Below are 19273 nucleotides of genomic sequence, written 5' to 3' on the forward strand. Positions count from 1 at the left end.
CCAGCGCAGATACTTCCATATCGATGGGTACTGCGCTCAGGGTTAGATTCAGGGTCACGCACTGGTGAGAGCAAAACAGCTGACAGAGGCTGTGACAGCCAAGGCCACTGACAGTCAGAGGACTGTGGGTGACCAGGCCCATGCTGAGCCCTAGACTGATGACGAGCCTCTGGTGTCAGCAGCACAGAACATGCTGGAATTGCAGAGAGAGGTAAGGCAACATATGGCAGAGATGCCAGAGGCAATGCACAGCCATGAACGGATGATGAAGGAGTCCATCCATGACATGAATGCTGCCATATAACATGTGAGCACATGGCTTTCTCCATCGAAAGCTTGGCAACCCTCATGGAGAGCCAGATCCCACGGATGCGCGCAGACATGCACACGATCGCCTTGGCCATGAGCTGAATACAGCAGTGGCAAGGCAAGAGAGAAACAAGGCCCCTGGAGTCTTCTCCAGCTTTTCACCCTTCTCTGGTCAGCAGGGAGGTTCATGTGAGCCTTGAAAGGGAGGAGGAGAGGCTGGCATCCACAGCGGGGGGCTCTGCTCAGGGCGCTCCAAGTGTGGACAGCAGCACCTCAGCCCCTCTGCCAGTGACCCCAGTAGCTGTGATAACTGATGAGGCTTCTGCACCTGTGCAGGAATCCCTCAGCCAGCCAGGGCCCTCCAAGCCTCAGGCAGCCAGAGGATGGCCGCCAAATTCATCCCAGACCAAGGGACAGCCCGATCAGCAGACTGCCTCCAGCCTAGCTGTCAGCGCAGGGGTCGTACCACATAGAAGCACAAGAAAATGAATGAAGAAGAGCACCTAGACAATCTTAGGGCTTCCTGGGTATATTAATTGTGGCCTTTGCATTGGCTCCTGCAATTGTGCTAATAAACAGAGGTCAGATTCATTGCTGTAAATGGCTCATGCTTTCATTGCTGAATTGTGATTTGCAACCTTCAGCCTTGCTCCCTCAATGGCCGCTAGTGTAGGCATGGGCTGCGTTTGGTCAGTGTCTCAGATGCGTCCAAGCTCATGGTGAGGCTGGGCGCTAGGCACTGGAATGAGATAGGAAGGAGGCAACAGGTGGAATACAGTGAGTGAGTCTTCATTAAGTTCACTGTGAGAGGCCATCCTGGTGGCTGGAAGTAGGTATGTATGAGATTTTCTCATGCCTCCCTTTCACATCTCTCTATGGCCCTGGCCTCCACTGCAAGGGAAGCAAGATTTAGTTCTGCCTGCTCAGTAAGCTTCTCCACATCCTCCTCGTCAGATGAACATTGGTGATCAGTCATTTCTTCTTCATGCAAGGCCTCACCCCTCTGTAGTGCTAGATTGTGCAGAGCACAGCAGGCCACCACCATACGCGAGACCCTCACTGATGCAGGGCTCCACTAGATCAATTGAGGCACAGGAATCTCATCTTCAGCAGCCCAATGGCCTGATCGATGGTCACTCGGGTGGACCTGTAGCAGGTGTTGTATCTCTTTGCTGTTGCAGTGTGAGGTTTCCTCACAGGCATCAGTAGCCATGGCTTCAACGGGGAGCCTTTGTCCCTGAGATTACGTCCCTGAAGGCGAGCAGGGGGCCTGAAAAGCTGTGGCACCTGGGACTGTCGGAGTATGTATGCATTGTGACTGCTTCCTGGGAAGTGGACACACACCTGCAGGATGCGCTTCTGGTGGTCGGAGACCAGTTGTACATTGATTCAATTCAAAGCCCTTGCTGTTGATGAAGGCCGCTGGCTGCTCCGTGTGAGCCTTGATGGCCACCTGCGTGCAATCACACCTTGCACCTTGCACCTGGGGGAATCCAGCAATGGTCCCGAGTCCGATTGGCCTCTCGGCCTGACTGTCAGTGTCAATCCAGTACCACAGATAGTCGCCAGCCGTCTTGAACAAGGCATTGGTCATCTCCTTGATGCAGCGGTGGGCTGCTGCCTGGGAGGCCCCACACATGTCCTCAGTGGATGCCTGGAAAGAGCCAGACATGTAGAAATTGAGTGCCACAGTGATCTTCAGGGCCACAAGCATTGGGTGTCCTTCTTGGCATCGCCGGTTGCTGCTGCTTTCCTATTGGAGGTTCACGGGTGTGCCGAGCCAGATCCTGCCCCTTCCTCCCATTGAGCCACTGTGCGTGAGGGTATGGGACCCATGCCAATAAATTTTTGCCCCTCCCATGCCCTGTCCTTGCCAAGACGAACTTGCCTTGGGACTTTCCTGTTGCTACTGCTCTTTGAATATGTACTAATGCCCCTCAGTGCCCACCCTTGCGGAGAGCCCATCACCTGAGACTGTGCTTACCCATCCTTGCACCCAAGACTGTGCTCACCCTATCCTTGTACCTGAGACTGCACCCACTCTCCCCTTGCACCCGAGACTGTGCCCACCCTTGCAGAGAGCCCAGCACCGCAGGCCAGCAATGGCCTCCATTTCCCCCGTTCCCTTATCCACTGCTCCCCATGGCTGTCTTCCCGCGCATAACTGAAGCCTCGCCTCGGCGCCACCATCTTGAAACGGCCAGGGATCTGAAGGCACGTGATCCCCATGTGCCGTTGACTAAATCTGAAATCCCTTTCAATTCAGTGCAAATGCATTCTAACTAGCTGTTCACCATTTCAAATTGCAGTCCTGCCACATCATGGCAGCAATGCCGTCTTGAAGCTTTCCCACTGCTGACAAAATCTGGAACCGATGTCACGACATCAAATTTCCGGGCGAGTGCGTCCACACCGATTTTTCGGCCCCCCACAAGCCTCCACTCCTGCTCCTCCTGGCCGGATAAAATTCGCACACTGTGCAAATTGGTTGCCGTGTTCTTCCACTTTACAACAGTGACTACACTTCAAGGGTACTTCATTGGCTGTAAAGTGCTTTAGAACATCTTGAGATCATGAAAGGCATTTAAAAAATGCAAATCTTTCTTTTGTTTCTTTTTGGATCAACTATAAAATGAAATTTTAAGCGATGCATTTGGGGGCATACATTGTTGTAGGAATGGATACAGAGAAGTGATCACACAGCATTAATTATAGACTGCAGCTGATTGAAGTGACACCAACAGTGTGGATTGTGTTCAGAAGGACGATGGATATTTGCAATATTTATAGTGTTTACATTTCGTTACTGAATCACCGCGAAACCCAGCTTGAGCTGCAAACTGTGGCTTATTAGAAAAGATTGAGAGTTATGGAAGTGATGACAGTTTTAAATATTGCATAAAACAATATTTTGCAGTGTAGCTAAATGAAAACATTCTTGGAGTGATGGATTTATTAGTAAGACAGATGAAACATGACAGGAGTAGGTGGTTTACTGAAAAATAAACCAACCAGTGACATTAGGGGCTCCATAACTCACAAAGGAAAAGGGAAGTAAGTGAAGTTGTCTGACTCAGTTGGTGTTTATTTTTCTGTAAACTCGAGTCCTGTAATGTATCTTGTTTATATTTCATGTTGGGCGATTTTATGAGTTTATTTGAGTTACTTTTCAACATTCAGACAGCATGCTGGATTTATTTTGTCCAGATTTATCATCTCTGAAGTCTGCGGCATGCTTCATGAGACAGTACTGTAGGAGAGTGATGTCCTCATGTGGCCACTCATGAATTCAATGCCTGCCCTAAACACTACAGAAGCAAAGTAATAGGGAAGATTTTTATACTGTGGTATTACAGTCTTATAAGAAAGAAATGCTATAATTAAAAAAGAAAGTATTTGTAACCGAGACAAATTGTTTTTAATCATTTGTGTGAAAACTCTTCAAATGACTCTATGGCTCTATAGAGTTGAAGTGAGTCAACCAGTTTCTTTCTCCACTGCCTTGAATCTGGTTGTCAAAAAGGAATTATATTGCTATTTTGCGCACATTTGATGCTCTGTTGATTAGCTTTTGATATCAGTTATTTTATCAATCTATCTGGGCTGATAGCTGGTTCTGAAAATTCCCAGTATCTGAAAGACAGTTTTCTGACTTCGCTGACAGTGTGTGCCAGAAATGTGGGCAGCGACTGAGCAGGATGTTCTGACCATTTAAATAAATGGCGCATGCATGGTGTGGGCCTGAATTTCCAATAGGCAACTGGCAGGCACAGCCCCATTCCCGAAATTACCTCTCTGGCGTTCACATAAAAACAGGAAACTAGTTCCTGCCACAAGCAAAATCAGGTCAGCATCTTAGGGATTAGCTTCTGCAATTCCACAGAAATGCATGAAAATGTTTCCAGCTGGCAAATCAGACTGATTTTTAACACTTGCCATCAATTTCCCTAACCTTGATGATTAAATTGTAAATCAACTCTCTGATGTCTTGTTGCATAATTCTGTGTACTAGCTGTTGGGCCACATAAATTTGGGGGGAGGGTCGCTGATGTTTCACCAAGTTTAACTGTTGAGTTGAGTAATGCTGCCAGGAATGTCCAGGTTGGTTGCCTATCTGTTGACCTTAGCTGGGCCAGAAGTGAGGGCAGCCCTGGGTTAGGGCAAGGGAGATTGGTCAGTAGCATATTCATCTGGACACTAAATGGGGACCCAGGAGTTCTCTTTTGGAACAAGGACTATGTAGTGATTGTATCATTTGCAGAGACCAAGGACTTTTCATGTTAATAAGTAATCTGTATTTACAAAGGCAAACATGAGAATCACTGTCCAGAGTTCCCTGCTGGAAGTGTTTGTGTTTGGATGTTGAGTGAGGACAGGAAAATGATTGACAATGATGCCACCCACAGTTGAATAACCTGCTGATGCTCAATATCTAAGTTGCACAGATTGACCACTTGGCAAGATAGTTGAGTCTTATGGGTGCTCTGGAAGCCACCACTGTGTTTATATTAAGGAACAGCAAAGCTATGGACACTTTGTGACCAATAGTTAGTGATATGGCTGAAGAAGCACGGCACTGCTGATGAAAGATTTAAAGTTTTGAAGGTGGATGAGGGAACAACAGAGTTGGTGGTTTCTTTCTGATTGTCCCTCCAATGTTGACTAAGAATGCATACCTATTGATTTCCTGTAAAACGAGCACAACAAATCCAATTTCTACCCCAATATCTCCAAAAGTAATGATCCCCACAGTGACTTGCACAAATGGATAGCCAGGCATTGGGAATTTTATGCTCTCCCCCACTTCGGGTTTGAAGGCGGGGAGAGCATTTAATTGGGTGGGCTGGTGTTGGAGGGGTGGACCCGCCACCTTCCAGCCTCCACCCAAATTAAGTCCAGGGCAGGAAGGCCTGTGAACCAGAACCCTGCCATCAATTAAGGCCCTTAAGTGGGCAATTAATGCCCAATTAAGTGCCTTATCCCACCTCTGTAGATATTAGCCCAGCAGTCGGTGGGCTTGTCGCAGCATGGGGAGCACACCAAGCAAACCTGTGCGGGTTGCTTGCCGACTCTGTTGGGGGACATCCCTCTATAAAAAGCACAGTACCTGATTGAGGGTCGAGGGACCCGGCATCAGGAAGGGGGGGTGGGTGCCTGCTGAGAGCCACCCTCTGCCCTTGCTGCCTAACCCCTACACCCACTTCCCCAATGACTCCCCCGCAAAATCCCTCCTGCCTTGACTTACCCATGGCCTGGGTCCAGCACCTCTGGTGCGTCCAGTACTGGCAGCAGGCACTGCCTCCATGGGGAAGGCCCACTGCTGCCCACTTAATTGCCTAATAGGCAGGTAGTGCGGCGGACCTTCCCCCAAGGAGGCAACGTGGGGCTCTCGCCAGTGCTTTTGCTGGTGGTCAAGAACCCCATCGCCAAGATAAAATCCTGGTCAAAGAGTGGGCCTTTTATATCCCATGCAGTTTTCAAGTAGACTAAGCAGCTATCCATCACTGCCTACTCTCTTAACTAAGGAACAACTTAGTATTGGAGGAAATATACAAGCCTATTCAGACTTAATGATTCACAATGCGATAAGGACCTCGGAAATGTGTACACCACACACACTTGAGTACTGAATTAATGTATTTCACTAATAACTTGTTATTGAGCATCAGTCTTTTATAGCGATGAGACGCTAATGTTTTACTTGCGAGGGTCTTCCATCTCTCCAGGCAGCGGATCATTTCCTGGAGTAACTTGTTCCATGAGTCATTCCCTTCCTATGCCCTCTGTACACTCATGTAGCCCTCTCTTGTCCTTGTTGCATGAAGAGATACCCAATAATGATTGTACTGTGCTCCAGCAATCTCCTTTCAGCCAATTAACAACAGATGTAACCTGACATTTAATACTCACATGCCCTTCCAGACCACCTGTATAATGCTTTCTGGACACCCTGTATAATTTTGTGTGAGTTTCAGAAAATTGGTCTTTAACGATGCCTTACAAAGCAAAAGCTTGTTTCTTTGTGGTAATTTTTCTGAATTCATTTCAGCATGCAACAATGAACATGGTGAAGGAGCTTATTTCTGCCAGTATTGTACCACTGTTTGCGTAAGTCTACATTTTTACAAAAATTAGCAAATAGGGAACGATGTGGCCACTAATGCCTCAATATCTAAGGAAATTCCTTTATTTTGCGAGTAAAAAAATCATAACAAGATAAAGGAAGCTGGTGATCAATGGTGAAATGAGAGTGATACTGGAAACCCATCAAAGAAGCATAGACTAAAGTGTAATGTCAACAGGAAAAGCTTGATCGCAATCTGAAAAGATTGAGGTGATGAGATCTAATATTAGGTCAATTTATTTTGCACTAAGATCTGTAAGAACAAACTAATGTTGTTCTTTCTGCATGTTTTCTTCAGCCTATTTTCACGTGTACAGAGGAAAAAACAGCAAAGTATGTATCATATACAGGAAGTTACTGATGGCAGTGAGAGAGCTCAATTCACCAGACTGCACCGTTAAGCAGAAGACCAACCATACTTCTCTCTTTGCTTTATTTCAACAGGATAAATTCACCAATCCTGCATACCCAGTGGGGAAAACACATTCAAAGGGAGTATGGCTCAGAGAGTTGGTGCTGTGTCTTCGTTCGAGTACAGTTCCCCACCCGCATTGTGGGATTTGTAACATAGTCTTAAAAACATTAAATATTTTTGAAGAAAGATGCAGTGAGTTAGAACATAAAAGTTGCCTTCGTGATAGGGGACAGGATCTTTGGGCCCCGCCGAGGTCAGGAACAGATGTGGACAGGGCCCGAAAATACCGGCGCTGGCCAGCGTGCTGGTTTCCCAACACCGTTCCCAGAATCGGCAATTTTGGGGGAAGCGGGTTGGGGGCCCAACAAAGCTGCCCGCTCCCACAATTCAGGCAGCCAGTTAGGATCATTGAGAGCATTGTTAATCATAATTAATTTTCCAGTTGGCCTCCAGTTTCCTGATGTGACGGTGCAGGGGGGGAGGGGTAGTTCAACTGCTGGAGGCAGGCATCCTGCGGCAGACCAGGGTCCCAGCATTCCAAGCAGGCCTTCCCTGCCTGCCTGGGTGCAGGTGCAGCCAAACGCCGCCCTGTAGAGGATCCTCCCCCCACCTCTCACCGCAGCCCCCCCCCCATCCCCCACAGTGTGGCCTTGCTGCTTTTTCTATTTTTTACTTGAACTTTTAAAAAGATTGGTAATAGGGCACCTTCATGTTGAAATGCTTGCTCAGTTACTTACCATTTCCTACAGCCAGTTGCTCCTCTGAAACTGGAATGCCTCTGATTTGTCCTCCTGCTTTGAGAGACCACCTGCCACCCTTAATTGGCCAGGGAACCTGACTCCGTGCCAATTAAGGGGTTGCCCTGGTCAAAGTCCCAAAGACTGACTGTTTCCCTGGGCGGGTTTGGACCTGAAAACAGTCCCGGTTCCTGTTTCTCACTCCCAAAGTGAAAATTCAGCCCAGAGTCTCTGAAATACTAACCATCCATGTCAGAGGCAGACACTTGTGTCAGGCTGCCATAGACCCCCACAAGAGGTGATTCTAACTGAAGCCAGCCTGCCATAATTGACATGGACTACAGACAATCAGGAGAAGACAAAGTATCAGCAAAACAAATAGGCAACAAAGCCAATCCAACAATTGAATGAACCCTGCCAAATGCTCCATATTAAACTTTAGGCTCGCGACTTGGGAGTAATCCTCATCAAGAAAATGTTCTAGGAATGTACATCGCCATATATCAATTCTATGAGTCATTGTTTTTTTTATTCAGAACGATATGATTGTGTATGTGATATAAATGTCACGCTTGCCGACACTTGCAGTCTTGGTTGAAACATGGAGACAGGACACTTGGGTGGGTTCTAGAGTACGCTGGCACCTATGTTTCCCAAAAGGAGAGGAAGAAAATTCTTAAAGTTGTATTGACAGATTGCTGTGCATCTAATGCCACATAAATATCCTTCCTGCAAATCCTGATATATTGTCGTTGCATTGACCTCATGTATGATGACCTCCCACAATTGTACCACTTTCTGCCCATTAGTGGATTGCTTCTCCATTGTCACAATGTCTACAATGATCAACCGCAGCAAGGGTTATCTCTGCAATTTTTCTTTTCTATCTGCTAGGAAGCACCCAGCCAGCCCCTGATCAGCATCTCCATCTGCTGCTCTGCTAAAGCTGGAACTCCACAATAGTGAAACTCGAAAGGCAATCTGTGATTTACAAATCCATGGTTTCTTGCAGCACCAGATTTCCAACATGGAACTGCCATTGGTATCTTCCACTGTATTCACTCCATGACTGTACCTGCTATATTCAAGTGCATCTCCACAGACCCTGTCTATGACAGTTCAGATTTGACTACTAGGAGGCACTGGTATGAAGTGAATCAGCTTTTCTTCATAACTGCCCCTCTCTCTCTTCAACCCAACACCTTATTGAAGGCTCTCCAAGGCAAATGAAAGTCTTTCCCTTCTGGGACCAGGAGTGGCAAGAGTCCTCCTCCGGGCACTGCAAGGAAAGTTACAGCCTTCCTCAGCCCTGGATTCCTCCCCTTCCCTCCAATCTGAAATCCCTTTCTTATGACTTACCTGCTTGTCAGTGAGTCTTCTCTTTCTGCCGGCCACTGGCCTCGGGTTGCCTGCTGCTTCTTTCAGGTCATTCTGCATGGGCAGCTGAACTGGCATCATACAGATGAGGCCTAAGGAGTTAAAATACCCCGAGACTCAAACTTTGGCCCTGGAGCATGTTTTGAGCTCATCCCCTACCCACCTGAACCCCAGGTGTTTGTTTGTTGACACAGCAAATTTCCCTAGGTCACCTTAACCAATACTCCGCCAGAAGGACTTTGGAAAGAGATGCATCCTTCTTTGTAAACCATTGGCTTGTTAACTTAGTAGGTATGTATAGATCGTAATTTCGAAAGACCTTAATGTGATTCTGCAATCAAATATTTGAAGTTGTCAACTGCTGACACTGAAAAGATTATTGAGAAACGATTTCTGTATCTAACAAAGATTCAAAGCACTTGTTTGTTTGAGAACATGGTCTGTATTTTTAAAAAATTAAACATTCTTCTTGCTTTCTCCCATTTTGAAATATTTTTCTCCATCCTTTCGCTTCTTAAGTATCAGTTTGGCTCAGTGGTATCACCCTTGGATGGCAAACTTAGCTGATATAAAATTTTAGAAGATTTATCTAAAAATGTAGGTGATAAACAGCTGTCTAAGGGTCCAATATGGCAGGTCACATTCGCACACTCATTCCGCATTGTCCATTATATTACATTGGCTCCTCTATAGATGTCCAGGAGGTGCTCTGGAAACATTAAAAATGCTCATTATGATATTTAAATAAGGGTCCTACACTTGTTGCAGGACACTTTTGTGAAATTGGTCTGCCACAATGTCTGACTCATCATGTGATAAATGTACTTGGCACCTCTGACGCTATCAGGACCTGACAGCAGAAGTGTGAGGAAATGCATTTTGGCAGAAGCGATAGTGAGAGACAATATAGACTAAATGGCACAATTCTAAAGAGTGTGCAGGAACAGCAGGACCTGGGGTTAATGTTCATTGATCTTTGAAGGTGGCAGGGCATATTGTGAGAGTAATTAGCAAAGTATATGGGATCTTGGGCTTCATAATTGGAGATATTGAATACAATAGCAGGGAAGTTATGTTGAACCTTTATAAAGCTCTGGATAGGCCCCAACTGGAGGATTGTGCCCAGTTCGGGTCATCACACTTTAGGAAAGATATGAGGGTCCTTGAGAGGGTGTAGAGGAGATTTACCAGAATGGTTACAAGGATGGGGGAATTTTAGCTACAAGATTAGGTGGAGAAGCAGGGGTTGTTCTCCTTGGAGCAGAGGAGATTGAGGGGAGATTTGATAGAGATGTACAAAATTATGACACGTTTAGATAAGGTAGACAAGGACTAAGGGATACAGATTTAAGGTTTTGGGCAAGAGATGCAGGGGAATATGAGGAAGAACTTTTCTACTCAACGAGTGGTAATGACCTGGAGCTCACTGCCTATGAGGCTGATGGAAGCAGATTTGATCAATGATTTCAAAAGGAAATTGGATTGGCAGTAGAGGGAAATAAACTTGCAGGGCTAAGAGGATAGAGCATGGAATAGGACTGACTGGATTGCTCTTCAGAAAGCCGGCATAGACTTGATGGGCCAAATGGCCTCCTTCTGTGCTGTAGTGACTCTTTGGACTGGAGTTATATCGGCAACGGGCTGGAAGGCAGGCTGCGGGAAGGGTGACCCCTTTTATTGGCCACCCAGCCAACAATTAACTGCCGGCCGTTAGGGATGCTGTTTCCTTCAAGGGACAAGATCCTGCCCCGAAGGCTGCCGGCCAGTCAGAGGGCCGGCAGTTCAGCAGTTCCAGCAGCGCCACTGGGAGCGCTGGCCACTGCTTGTACTGCAGGAGGCCCGGAGCAGTGAAGATGGAGGAGGCCCTGGGACCAAGGTACGTGGGGTCGGGGTCACCGAGGCTAGTCAGGCAGGCCCCGGTGAGGGGGTGGGGGGTAGGGGGAGTCTTGCTGAGCGGCTGGCCATTGCTGCCAAGGGGACCCTCTGTGGGCCATGGATTGCCCCTAGAGGAGGTATCCTGCGCTGAAGCCGCCAGTTCTCAACTCTCCAGTTCTCTGCATGGGTCACTTAAGTGGCTTAATTGGCCTCCTTGCAGACAATCCTTCTGCCTCAGTGTCTGCCACGGACAAAATGCCATTGAGGCAGTACAACATTGGGAGTGACATCACCCCACATCATTTTGTTTGCCCCCACGCCCACCCTGCCTCCCAGACCGGCTCCAAGGGCTGCATAAAATCCAGCCCTATGACTCCATTAACAGCACTATTTAAAGGGTTCATAGAGTCCCGAGTGAATAGGCTGAATTTTACAGACCCCCCAATGTTGGGGGTCATGGTGGGGAGGCTGGAAAATACCTCCGGCTGAGGCCTGCGAAGGGCCTAGACGCCGGGAAGGCCCAGCCCGATATTGCCGATGGCGGTGAGGCCACTCAGTGATGGTAGCCAAATTTAAATATGTAAAATAATTTAAATGAATGAATAAACTACCTTCCTGCTCCCGCCGTCCATCCCGGAGTGATATTAGTGCCGGTGATCCGAGGCACAACACTGGTGGGGAGGGGGGAGCAGGTACATTTTTTAGTGCGGGGGAGGGTGGGGTAGTGGCATCAGTGTCATTTCATTGGTGGAGGGGATGGTGGGAAGGGGTAACGTTTAAGATTTGTGAACTTTGGGGGGGCGCAAAGGTCAGGTGCACAAGATGTTTTGCTGGGGGGTGGAGAGGGCAGGTAATTAATCCTATGATTGTTGGGGGTGGGGAGCGTGGGAGAGGGTCAGGATCAAATTATTTAATCTTTTCAAATCACTCTCTCTTTAAATATTTAAATTGAAATGTAGGGCTCGGAGCCCTTTAAAAATGGCGTCAGGACCTGCACAAAGGCGGCTGATGCCTTTGCTGGGGATGGATCGTCCTCCTCCTCCATGTCATTGGTGTGGGCAGTCCGCCCTGGCTCTTTAAATGAGATGCCACATTTAATATTGTGGCTGCTCCACGACGTGCAGCCCCCGCAGGCAGACCGCCATTGTTTACGTCCCCCGCCGATTACGGCAGCAGAAATATAAATTTTGGCCCCATGTTTCAGGTCTGTGACCTTCCATCAGAACTGATGAAGGGTCACTGACCTGAAATGTTAACTCTGCTTCTCTCTCCACAGATGCTGCCAGACCTGCTGAGTATTTCCAGCACTTTCTGTTTTATTTCAGATTTCCAGCATCTGCAGTATTTTGCTTTTATTATCATAGTGTCCATACAGGTTTGTTCATGCTTTTAGGCTGCTGGTTCACTTCTGAACATTTCATTTGTTTATTTTCTGCATTCCAAAACAGACATGTGACATCTCCTAACAACTTTGTTGCTGGTGTTGGACTGACTGTCTGTCCTTAAAAAACAGTTTTATTTCAGACATGGGTGATCTATTAGGGCCGCCTTTGGGGCTGGAGAATGAGGTGGAACAATGAAGGTGACAGGAGAGAGCAGGAGGAGCTGGGAGTAGAAGGAGGCCATATTGCAGGACACCATGCCCACAGTGGGTATTCAGGGAGCACTTTTCAAGCCTCAACTTCACTAAGCAGCAATATGTGAGTCGCCTTTCCTTCACCGAGGAAGCTGTCATTGAGTTCCGTCACCATTTGCAGCCACAAGTGGGGCCTCAAGCCAGGGCAAGGAGGCTGCTGTCTGTGGCCCTTAACTTTTCTTCAATGGGTTCCATCCAGATGGTAGCAGGTGACATCAGTGACATCTCCCAGTTTGCTGTATACTAGGGAGGTATCAGGGAGGTCACCGAGGCTCTCCACATCAAGAGGAACACCAACATCACTTTCCTAATAATAAAGAATCACTCTTGTACAAATCCTATCTTGCATGCTCATTTCCCTATCCCAGTGCTCCTCCAAAATGTATCCCTGTGGCTACAGCTTGAGAGATGGAAGGCTGCTGAACTTATATTGTGGACATGTCAGATGAACGTGGTGGGCAACCTTGAGCAGCTCTGGGCCTTGATGGTCTAGCTGCAGACTGCAGTATCTCCATATAGGCAAAGGCAGTCTGGCCTAGTTGGCTGTGTGGCATTGTTATGGTCAAGTGAGGAGGTGTCGAAGGGCTTCCCTCTTTTCCCTCTCCTTGTTTGACCACAACAGGTTTCATTCTTTCTTAAAGTGGATGTACTGGCCAATTCAGTAGGTGTTTGATTACTTACTTGGTATGATCATAACAAGAACCAATCGGTCATGTTTTCTTCAGTTAACAAAAAAAGCGGTTAACTTTATTGTACCTAAACTGAGCTAATAAAATAATAAGCAATGCACCAACTTTCACTCCCAAACACATTAGAGGTTTACACACACACAAATAGGTTACAGAGTGGGAAAAGGTAGATTGGTTGAGTTAGAGTCCATAAAAAAGGAACACAGTCTGTGGAGTTTGGTGATTCAGCTGGCTCCTAGCTGAATTCAGTGGTCCTGAGGCTTTTAGTTTGAAGAGGTAGATGACTGGTTTGGTGAGTCTCTTGGAGATAATGATGCGGATGATTTCCTCCAACGGGGTTTCGAATTGTGGCTAGAGTATGTAAAGGTGGTCAGTCAACAAGCAAAATTTGAAAGCTTTCAAGCTGGAATGGAGAGACAGAGAGTGGGGCTCCCACTTAGGGTCTGCTCATGTCAGAGCCCAGTTGCTTCTCCTTTGCTGCAGAGAAAATACCAGCTGAAAACCACAGATGGGGAGGAGCTTGTCACATGACAGTCACTCAGTGATTCAAACATAGCAGTTAGCAGTATTTCTCTGCTTGCTGAGAGAACAGGTAGTTCCTTTAAACTTCCTGGGTCTTGGTTCTTGCTGGGGACTTAGCAGACATTTCGTATCTCTCCTCACAAGCATTGCAGTGTAGGATACAGTGCTACAAATTAGGTCATAGAGTCTGCAGCAAAGGAGAAGCAACTGGAGTTATATCGTACAGAAACAGGCCCTTCGGCCCATCATGTCTGTGCTATAATCCCATTTTCCAGCACTTGGCCCGTAGCCTTGTATGTTATGGCGTTTCAAGTGCTCATCTAAATACTTCTTAAATGTATTGAGGGTTCCTACCTCTACCCCACCTCTTCAGGCAGTGCATTCCAGATTCCAACCATCCTCTGAGTGAAAATTTTGTTCCTCAAATCACCTCTAAACTTCCTGCCCCTTACCTTAAATCTACACCCCCTGGTTATTGACACCTTCGCTAAGGGAAAAAGTTTCTTCCTATCTAACCTATCAATGTCCCTTATAATTTTGTATACCTCAATCATATCCCCCGTCAGCCTTCTCTGCTCTAAGGAAAACAACCCTAGCCTTTACAGTCTCTCTTCATAGCTGAAATGCTCCAGCCCAGGCAACATCCTGGGGAACTTCTCTGCACCCTCTCCAGTGCAATCACATCCTTCCTATAGTGTGGTAACCAGAACTGTGCATAGTACTCCAGCTGTGGCCTAACTAGTGTTTTATACAGCTCCACCTTAACCTCCCTCCTCTTATATTCTATGCCTCGGCTAATAAAGGCAAGTATCCCATATCCCTTCCTAATCACCTTATCTACCTGTGCTGCTGCAAGTACACCAAGGTCCCTCTGACCCTCTGTACTTCCTAGGGTCCTACCAATCCGTTGTAAATCCCCTTGCCTTGTTAGTCCTCCCAAAATGCATCACCTCACACTTCTCAGGGTTAAATTTCATTTGCCACTGCTCCGCCCATCTTACCAGCCCATCTATATCGTCCTGTAATCATCTGTGATCATCTTAAGCTGAAAGGATGAGTTTGCTGGCAGTTTACCTTTTTAAAATGTCTTTTTAAAAAAAAATACAAATTCAGATCTCCAGCCAGTGGACCAAAGAAAATTATCATTCGACAAAACATATTGATGTAACAGGCATTAACAAAGGCACTGGCAGATTGGGTGGCAGAGGAGCAAGTGCTGCTGTCTTCTTGAGAGAGGACAGCAGGCACCATTCCCTTGGAGCCAAGGTGACTCTATTGGGACTGGACCTCAGCACAGCTACAGCTCTGCAAGAGAGCAGAGTGCTCTGGAAGGGGTTCTGGAAGCACCTGTCAACAGGAGCCCCCAAGAACCAAGCTATCTGAGCTGTCATTAGCAGCTGTGAGAGCTGTCAGCAGCGGCTCCATCATTGTGGACACCACTGTTATGTTCATGGAGCTGACCACTCACTCTATGTTGGACAGAATTGTCTCCATGCTCTGTGAGGAGTCTTGACTCCCTCCCGCATTGCCACTCACTACAACCATGACACTGTGTCTACCTGTGATGGCTAGCACATCTTCTTCTAGAGGGCAAAGGGTACCCTCCTCTAGTTATCTCTTCCTGCTGCATGTTGTGCACAACCTTCTCCTGCATGAAAAACGGGAGTGTGTTAGTGACAGCCTTGTGAGGTGTTTAGAGAATATACCTGTCTCAATTGAAGAATTCATATGTGCCTTCGGGAAAGTGAAGGTTGTAATATTTTGTCAGTAGGAGAAACAGAGTGTCTGAGTGTCTGAGGAGGAGGAAAATAAGGTGGAGTGTGGTGGGGTGATTGTATGAGAGTGAAGAGGAGGGGAGAGGAGTCTTGTGAGTAGAGAGGTGGTTCAGGTGTGACAAGAGAGTTATTGGTGTAAGGTTCTTGAGGTACAGTTCTTAACTTAGCAATTTCTGTATTGCAGGCATGTCCTGGGAGCTAAGCTCCTGGGCATTGACATACTGAGCAATCTCTTCCCACTTGTGATGGAGGTGTTGCCTGGAGGGTTTTTGACCTTCCAGAGGGGACAAGATTTCGCTCCTCCTGTCAATAGCCTGTTGAGGGCCTTCAACACTGAATCAAAGAAGCTGAGCTCTCTCCCAGTATCTCTTCCAGCCATTTTAGACCTTTTACAACATATCCCTGCTCTCTATAGCCAGAATACACCTTCTCTTTAAGATGTATTGGATGCCTTTAAGTGGTGTCAGTCAAATTTGATTTCCCATTCCCTCAAACAGCCAATAAGCAGTGTAGGTCGTGCATGTAAATGTACTGCATGCCTGACTCATGATAATGAGCTGGCAAACCACATGAACACACATGTGCAGTACCCGCTCAGTAGCCTGTGGGATGTGCCCCATCCCCTGTGACAAATGCCTCACCCCTTGCGCTCTGCCCCCTGCATGCCAGTTTTCAGGTGCAATCAAATTCCTGGTTTCTAAATTCTCAAATCAGAATCTAGTTCTGGGTACTAATGGAATCAACATAGGGAAAGTAATTTGCCACATCTGTTTACTTTTGGTCTTTTATGAGTTAGCATTGCATTCTGAACCTTTTATTATAAGAATTATTGATATAAACAACTGATAAGAAAGACGATCTTGAATTTATATAGTGCCTTTCATAACTGAAAGTACTTCACCATCAATGAACGACTTTTGAAATATGGTCAATATTACTTAGATAAATGTAGTGGTCAACTTGTGTACAGCAGGGTCCCGCAAACAGCAAAATGAATGATCAGCCAATCTGTTTTGGTGGTGATGGTGGAGGAATGCATGTTTAATAGAACATCAGCAGATCACCCCCTGCTCTTTGTTATTAGTGCCTTGTGAACAGGCAGAAGAGACCTTGGTCTAATGTCTGCTGCAAAATGTGACATCTATTCCACTGTAGCACTGAATATTGCACTGAGCTATGAACCTAAATAATGATCTCTATTCTTGACATGGGGGTGAACGTACAGTCTTCTAAGGTAAGAGTGCTACTACTGAGACAAACTGATAACAAAAAGAGGAGAGAGCGCGCCCAAAGGGAAACAGTGCAAGATGTCAACAGATGAAAGTGGGAGAAGAAGCGACAGAGTCAGTGAGAGCAGAGAGGGTCAGTGAAAGTGGAGAGAATCAGTAAGAGTGGAGAAAATCAGTAAGAGCGGAGGGAGTATTTATAGGTCAGTGTCTTAGAAGTCAGTGTTGTAGATATTTAGTGGTCAGGCTTTCAATGATTCAGAGGATTGACTACCATGGCAGGCCAGTATGGTTCCATTGCATCCTGTTCTATGTGAGAACTCCAGGACACTTGATGCATCCTGGACAACCATGTGTGCAGGAAGTGCTGCCAGTTGCTCGAGTTCGAGCTCCAGAAAGATAGTGAACTATAAATAACACAATTTTGAAAAGTGTAGATGAGCAATGAGATCTTGATGTCCATTTAACACAAATCTTTAAAGGTGGCAGGGAAAGTTAATAAAATGTTACAAACAGCATATTGATTTCTTTTTCTTTTGGGCCTCCTTATCTCGAGAGACAATGGATACGCGCCTGGAGGTGGTCAGTGGTTTGTGAAGCAGCGCCTGGAGTGGCTATAAAGGCCAATTCTGGAGTGACAGGCTCTTCCACAGGTGCTGCAGAGAAATTTGTTTGTTGGGGCTGTTGCACAGTTGGCTCTCCCCTTGCGCCTCTGTCTTTTTTCCTGCCAACTACTATTGATTACTTGGGTTTATAAATAGTGGCATTGAATATAAAAGCGAAGAGATCATCGTGGAACTTTATAAATCACTAGTTAGGCTTCAACTGGAGTACTGTGGACAAATCTCCGCACCACACTTCAGGAACGATGTAAAGGCTTTAGAAAGGGTACAAAAGAAATTTACCATGATGTTATCAAGGATGAGGGATTTCAATTATGAAGAGAGGTTAGAAAAGTTAGGACTGTTCTCCTTGGAACAAAGCAAGTTAAGAGGTGACCTAATAGAGGTTTTCAAGATGATGAGAAGTTTTGATAGCATAGATAGAGAAAAATTACTCCTTCTAGCGAGTGGGTCAATAATCAAAGGTCATAGATTTAAAATTATTGGCAGAAGATCTAGCGGGAGATGAGGAGAAATTTTTCACTCAGAGAGATCTAGGCATCTGGAACACTCTACCTGAAAGCTGACTTGATAAATGATTTTAGAAGGGAGTTGGACGGGTACTTGAAGATGAGGAACTTACAGGGTTACAAACAAAATGTGTGAGTGTGGAATTAAGCATGCCTTTTCTTTCAAAAAGCCAGAACAGGCACTATGGACTGAATGACCTCCGCCTATTCTGTAAGTTTCTATATGATTCTAAAACACAGGTATAATTGTACAAAGTTATCTTTTGCTATATTTCTCATATCAAATCTGTGGAGATTGCCTGACCTGAAGTAAATAAATCCTCCCCTCTTTTCATCTTCCCTAAGTCAGTTCCTGAGCTGACATTGTCTCCTTGGTTGGAAGAGGTCAAATGTACCCACCTCAGCCTGTTTGGACCAGCTTGATGGGAATCTCTAGTTGCATAGATCAAATCTACACTGAGGTCAGGAGGTGGGAGTTTTTATTCCAATGTGTAATCAGAGATCAGCGGACAGTGGAAGGGAGCTGAGTTAACATCAGTAAATATACTTATTAACTCGGGTGGTTCAGCAACCTTGTCACTGTAATTATGTACATGTTGATTCAGATACCCTGTACTCTATGACATAGGAACTCCCCCAGGCAAACCCTCCAGTGGTCATTAGCATTCATTGTTTAAATAAACCTGCTAAAAAAACAGAACTAGGCATAAATGAAGCAAAGAGAATGCACAAGTTGATTATTGTAATGGTTTAAGTGAGTTAATTATATTCCATAAATGTGGCCGAAGGAGTCACTGGAATGCATATCCTTGTGACTTTGAAAAATTAGTAAGCATTTTGTCAACAATTTTGTAAACCACAGTAATTGTGTTTGTTATGATACCCATTACTTTTAAATGACTCATCTTTGTCAGGTTCAGTGTGGCTCTACACCAGCTAGATGATGGAGATATTTGGGCCCTTATTCCAACATGGCAGTTCAGTGATTTTAATTTTTCTATGTACCTCTTTTAAATGAATTTTTTAATGCCACTCATATTGAATTGTGTTACTTAAATGAAAAGTTTGTACAATTTGCACAATACTGTTTTTCTGATGCAGCATGGAAGATAGTACTCACTTTGTACAGCATTGACTGGATATATAACACCATGGATTGTCCTTCATGCATATTTGAAGTGGGACAGCATTTGGTTGTCATGTCCTGAAATGATGTTAGGTGTGGTAATATTACTACATATTTACCACAATGTATTAGTACTGCTAGTAATGCAGTAATTACCACTGCTGTACATTTTCCATGTATGAGCTCAGTTGTAATAGAATGTCACATTTTTGCTAAAATACCAATAAACTCAAATGTCAGGGGGTGGCTACAATTTGTCAGAATGGTATTTTCCCAAGTCAAAAATTTTTGATTTGTGTAGTATCAAGTCAAATTTGTAATCTGTTTAAA

This window comes from Heterodontus francisci, chromosome 13 (genome assembly GCF_036365525.1).
Source record: "Heterodontus francisci isolate sHetFra1 chromosome 13, sHetFra1.hap1, whole genome shotgun sequence".
Lineage (NCBI taxonomy): Eukaryota > Metazoa > Chordata > Chondrichthyes > Heterodontiformes > Heterodontidae > Heterodontus > Heterodontus francisci.